The 6,375-nt window shown below is 39.7% G+C and overlaps 1 protein-coding gene across 2 annotated transcripts in view; it reads left to right on the top strand.

Moving 5' to 3' along the window:
- The first annotated feature begins 4,237 nt into the window (after window positions 1–4,237).
- nicn1 (nicolin 1) overlaps window positions 4,238–6,375 on the top strand; it is a 16,152-nt gene continuing 14,014 nt past the window's right edge. For both annotated transcript variants that reach the window (XM_046028506.1, XM_046028507.1), the window contains exon 1: window positions 4,238–4,355. The gene's annotated coding sequence lies outside the window, so the exon portion shown is untranslated. The remainder of the gene's footprint in view (window positions 4,356–6,375) is intronic.

Genomic DNA, 6,375 nt, shown 5'->3' on the forward strand with positions numbered 1-6,375 from the left:
TGATGTACCGCGGCCTAGAGCGCCCCCTTCTGACGTCAGTAGGCATGACAACTAAATCGCAACCCTACTTTCTTCAGGGATCAATTGTTTGGGTTAATCAACAAACTTTTTAATCATTTTAACTCTTTCACATGACTGCTTTTCCCTTGTTTTCCTCAATAATTTATTTCTGTCTCCATGACTATTTTATTACCTATGCAGCTCATGTCAATAATTAACTTTATCTATCACACATATTTGCCACTATATTATTATTATTATTATTATGTCATTACTACCTGCAGCACCAACTGCGGTCACAGGAGATTTATAATTGTGTCCTTATTTCAATGCATTTCTCTGTGCAGCCGCCAAACTTCCTCTAAATAGTCTGAAAGTCCGAACCATCCAAAAAAAAGCTTTCACACCAGAAACGAACCGACCCATTGTTCAGTTTGATCCGGACCGAGACCACCTCTTTCCGTAGGACCAAATGTCGTCTGTTTGGTCCGGACTGCGGCCCGTGGGAGGTTTCACACCTGCAATTTTGGTTCGGACCAAACGAGGCAGGTGTGAAAGCCCCCTAAGGCAAAATGCGGCAGTTTAAACAAAAACCGGGATGAACACATCAGTCCAGTTTGAGCTGCACTGGCTTCCTGTAGCATCAAGAATTGTTTTTAAAGCACTTCATGGTTTAGCACCTTCTTAACTCTCCGACCTCTTTATCTGATTATATTCCAGCTGGCTCTCTCAGGTCCTCTGGTGCTGCTTAATGTACCAAGAAGCAACAGTAAAAGGTTTGGTGAAGCAGCGTTCTGCTTTATGCACCGATGGAGTGGAAAAAACCACACACTACCTCTATAGATATTTTTAATAAGCAGTTCAGATCTACTGTTTTTAACTGATTAAACACACTTCTATTTATGAATTGTTTTGGTTTTGAAGGCCCTGTCTGCTACTGTTTTTCCAGTTTGAACATGTGTTTTGTGCATGTGGTGTATGTATGCTTTATTTATTAGCACTTTCAGCTGCATTTTATGCCTTAAAAGGTGCTTCACGAATAAAGACTATACTTAATATAACTATAAAATGTTACAGGTTAATTTTATCAACACCTGTGAGTGCTGCTGTGCCTTTAAAACTCTCACCGTCGCCTCCAAAGTAGCAGAGCAGCTTCAGCACGTCAACATCTTACAGCGTTCCAGTCTTACTTTTCCTTTTGTTGCTGTGGACTTTTACAAACTGTGTCTCCTCTCTGACGACAGTTAAAGTGTTGCATGAGTTCAGTTCAGGTCTGAAAAGCAGAAAACTAGTTTGTTCCCCTGCAGATTCGTCCGGCTGATTTCACCAGAACACTGCAGGCTGCTCTTGAACGCAGCATTTTTGGCTGCTGGTGATTTCCAGGCTGCCAACTTTTCATTATGCACATGGATTATTGTAAAAACTGACCTTTCTCTCCGTCTGAATCGGTTATCTGATATTTGGTGTGTAACTTTTTTTATTTTGTGCCAAAACATAATTAAATTGAAGCGACTTGGGGGAAGCAGAAAAGATAAGAGGAGTCTTGGGAGTAGGCTACAAATCAGAAATTATGAGAATTATAAAGTGTGATTATCAGTAGTGGAAGAAGTATTCAGATCCCTTACTTAAGTAAAAGTACTAATACCACACTTTAAAAGTACTCTGTCACATGTAAAAGTTCTGCATTGAAAATGTTACTTAAGAAACGTTTGAGTATAATCAGGAAAATAAACAAACTGTAACTTAATACATTTACTCAAGTACAATTTTGAGGTACCTGTACTTTTCTTGAGTATTTTCGTTCACTTTCTACTCTGCCTCATCTCAGAGATGTAGTACTTTTTACTTCACTACATTTATCTGAGCGCTTCAGTTACTTTACTAAGTCAGATTTTTACACAGAAAAAACACATGAAGAGTTTACAAAATGTGATATTTTGTTATAAAGTGCAGCTGAAACGATTAGTCACTTGACAGAAATTTAATTGGCAATTATTTTGTCAATTTTCATGTAAAAACATTTCATGGTTCCAGCTTCACAAATTAATTAATGTGAAATATTATTGTGAGGGTTAAATTTATGTAGTATGAAGTAAAGAGTACAATATCTCCCTCTGAGATGTGGTGGAGTAGAAGTAGAATGTGGCATGACAATATTTAAGTAAAGTACAAGTACCTCTTATTTGTACTTAAGTACTCGAGTAATGTACTTAGTTACTGTCCACCACTAAATGAGTGGTGGATCAGTGTGGAAAGTGTAAATCAACTCTGCTCTGGGATTATTATCTTTCTGTCTGTGTTATTCTCTTGAACTAATTTACCTTAAGGGTATTTAAATACAGAATCAGCATACTGCAGTGGCTCATCAGGTAATTTCTCTTGTCCAGAAGTGAAATGAAACGTTCTGGTTTATCGTTACAAGGCCACAGAGAAATAACACACCTGATTCTGCCGCCGCCTGATAAAGCCGTAGGTGTGCTGTGTCTCCCTGATACCAGGCCTGCACACCTGCATCTCGTTATGAGGGGGAGATTGTGCCTGGTGGGGATGAGCGTATATCATATATATGTATGTATGTGTGGAGATGAGGCGATGAGCTTTAGTGGAGGAGAAGCCTTTTTACATTTCTACAGATCACAGTCTCACCTGCTGTGTGATGGAGGTTATATACATGGAGTTATTCTGCCCTCTGCTGCACACTGTTTGTAATAACGTGTCTGCTGTTTATTAAGCAGGGCTGCTGTCATAGGGAAACATTTAAAATATCTCATTTAAAACTGACTACATTGTTTTATTTTTAAACGATGAGCCTTGACCAAACTTTTGAGATTTCCATTTAAGTAAAAGTCTTAGCTTTTTCACTACAAACAAAGGATTAAAAAAAATAAATAAATACTATTAAAGTAATGGTCATATAAAAACAATAGATGGTCATATAATATCTGTGGAGACCTACATGAAACCTAAAGCAGCAGCAAGACACAGATGAGCAGGTTTCTTCTTCAGACTCATTCTTTCCTGTCCTCAACAGACTGTACTACCAACAGTAAGATTCATCACACATAATACGCACATACTGCACAAAATAAACATATACTACACAGGAGTGGCTCTTCAAGCACAGGGTACAACACTTTTCCCAAGGTGTGCTTTTTTGTAGAGTAGCTGAAGCAGGAGATGAGACGGTGGCCGGGGTTTTGAATTATGGTATTTGCTCCGAGTGGTGGCGGTGTCAGTGAGGCCTGGCAAGTTTGGGAGTGGGAAGACTGATTGTTTTAGAGGAAGTGTTGGTGGTTTTAAGGAGCTTGTTTTTACTGGTGAGAGAGAGAGCACAGTGAAGTAGCAGGTAGCACAACAGTACAGGAGGAAGGCTTCAGTGATGCAGGAGAAGCAGGAGCTGTGGTTTGACTGAGAGTTTACGTATGACCGAGTGTTTGTTGGCAGCGTCTGTGGATGTCTGGGGTGTCTACAAACCATCACCGACACGAATTCAAACACACAACACTGTTGTTTTCTGCTCGTTTTGATCTGGACTCAGGCTTTAGGGAGAAACGTGGCTCTGCTCCCAGTGATCAGAGTCAAGTGTCCAATGTCCAATATACTACTGACCTGTGGCACACACACACACACACACACACACACACACACACACACACTACAGTTTTAATTTATTTTTTTTATTTAAACACAAAAATAATTTTACAAAAAAAATATATTTTATTTATTTGAGGAACTGTGTGGATTGAATTGTTCTTTTGTATTATCCTTGAAGCTTTGTCAGTATTGTTCTTTTCACATTCATGCCAACAGAGCACATGGAAATTGTACTGACCGCGGGTGGTGATGGGACAGTGGATAAGACACATGCCTTAGGTGTTAGAGACCCGGGTTTGAACCCACTGTGATACACTAAGATGTCACTGAGCAAGACATTTAACCAGTAGTTGCTCCAAAGGCGCGCGACCTCTGACAAATAGCATTTTTCTTTTTGTATAATGAATAATCCAAAAATATAATATATTATAATATAATATAATATAATATATTATAATATAATATAATATATATTATATTATAATATAATATAATATATATTATATTATAATATAATATATATAATAATAATGATGCGGTGCCTGAATTGAGACACAGCTGACTGACTGCTGCTGACTCTCTAAAAGCGCCGCTGGCCCTTTAAGACTCTCGCCGTCGCCTTGGTTACACTCCGGAAGTAGCAGGGCAGCCTTAGCACATAAACATTGTTAGCATGTCAACATCTGCGACTTGAAGCATTTCAGTTTCACTTTTCCTTTTGCTGCTGTTTTACAAACCGAGTCTCGTCTCTGCCAGGAAAGGTAAGAGCTGGACCAGCACAGCGTCACTTCCTGGGTTTATTAAAGCCTTTATTTCAGCAGGAATGCCGACTCATCTGTTTACTGCACCGTTAGCTTCCCCGCTAACGTCATTACGGTAACCTCGTCTGATGAGGAGTGTGTTAGTTTGCCTCACACAGCTGATTTACTGATTTATTTCACACTGTAAGGCCTCAGTGTGGCTGTTCAGCGAAACCTCTCGTGTCTCTGCTGCCTCCTGAAATGTCGCTGTCCATGGTGCTAAAGAGAGAAGCCGCGGCCGGTGTTACGCCGAGTTTTGCCTGCCTGCTAGAATTGCATGCACCTCCAGATCCTGCTGTTAAACGCTAGAATATGTGGGATTTATCAATGATGATAAATGATTCTAACGTTTAGAGTCTGTAACATTTTAATACACTTATTAGAAGTGCCATTCCTTGACATTCAGTAAATATAATCTCTGTGGTGATAACGCCGTTTGATCAGTGAGCACAGCAAAGTGTCTGAAAAGGACCTGAAGAGGTGGATGCATAATTCGGCAGATCAAATTTTGTGAGATTTGCATCCACTTCTTTTCTCAGCATAAATGAGCGTTATCACCCGCGAGGTGCATGCAATTCTCGACAGGCAGGCAGAATTCGGCACAACACCTGTATTTATAAAGCTTCTCAAAGTGCCATTTTTGTCTTAAGTGCTGAGAATTCATGAAATTTACTCCTACTTTTACACTTAAGAATAAAAGTAGGTTATCAAATTACTCAAACTAAGAATCACTCTCACTCTCCCAGTTATTTAAATCAGCTCCAGAGGTCTCTCAGGGGGTCAGGAGCTGCCTGCAGGGGCTTGTGATGGCGCTGAGGAGACAGAGACAGAAGAGGAAGAATGTTTCTGAATTATTAGACGGGGTCGGACAGTCAGCGAGATGGTGAGGGACGTCATCTCACCTCTGACTCACCACAGGACAAACGCAGCAATGCTGATGATTGTGGCCGTCACAACCATCAATAAGCCGAATAGAAATGGAAACAATCATAGCACTTAGGCTACAGCTCCACACACTGTCACGCATTTCATCGACTTCTCAACAACACCCCCCCCGTAATCCGACCGAAGCAAACACAGTTCATGCAAAAGCTTTGAGCCAAGAGTTTTTTTTACTCTTAAGTCTTAGAAGTGTTCTTTTGAGTAATTCTGAGAAGCTTGATAAATACGGGCCCAGGTTACAAGACCAGCATTCCTAAAGAATAAAGGTTTCACAAATCTGAACCTACCTTTTAAAGAAACATCTCTGGGACAATCTAGTCCAGATCTGACAGGTCCAGGCATAGTGGTTTTTGAGCTTTCTCCTTAACTGCTGAATCAAAAGCTAATTTGTGTGGTTTTCATTTCAAACTACACAACTATCTCATCTCTAATCTGCTGCAGAGTGTAGATCCTAACTGAAAGCATAATGACACCATCAACAGTTTAAGACCCCCTAAAGACCTGTTTTAAGACATAAAGACAAAACGCTATTTGACAAAAGTTCCAATTGTCTTCTGAAAAAAATCTTTATCTATCTATAAAGATTTTTCAGCAACATACACTGAAATATTGTTTAGTACAAAAACTTTCTGGACACTCAAGCTGTGTGCTACTTAACCTCACACTGATTTATCGATTAATCGAGTAGTTGTCAACTGTTGAATTGGTATTTTCTGGTTTCTTTGTTCCTCAATGACAGTAAACTGAATATCTTTGTGGACAAAACAAGACATTTCAGGACATCATATTGAGGGTTGGGAAACCCTGATCGATATTTTTCAGCTGACGTTTTTTAGACCAAACGACTAATCGCTTAATAAAGAAGATAATCGACAGATTAATGTACAATGAAAAGAATCGTTGCAGCCCTAGAATTCATGTTACGCTCAACAGACACCTATGATTAATTAAGAGACTAAATGCAACCCCCTTTGCGCCCAGGTGATGCACCGTTTAACTATTGTTGGACACGCTCTAAAGGCATCATGCACTTCAGACG

The sequence above is a fragment of the Micropterus dolomieu genome, linkage group LG18, assembly GCF_021292245.1.
Source record: "Micropterus dolomieu isolate WLL.071019.BEF.003 ecotype Adirondacks linkage group LG18, ASM2129224v1, whole genome shotgun sequence".
NCBI lineage: Eukaryota > Metazoa > Chordata > Actinopteri > Centrarchiformes > Centrarchidae > Micropterus > Micropterus dolomieu.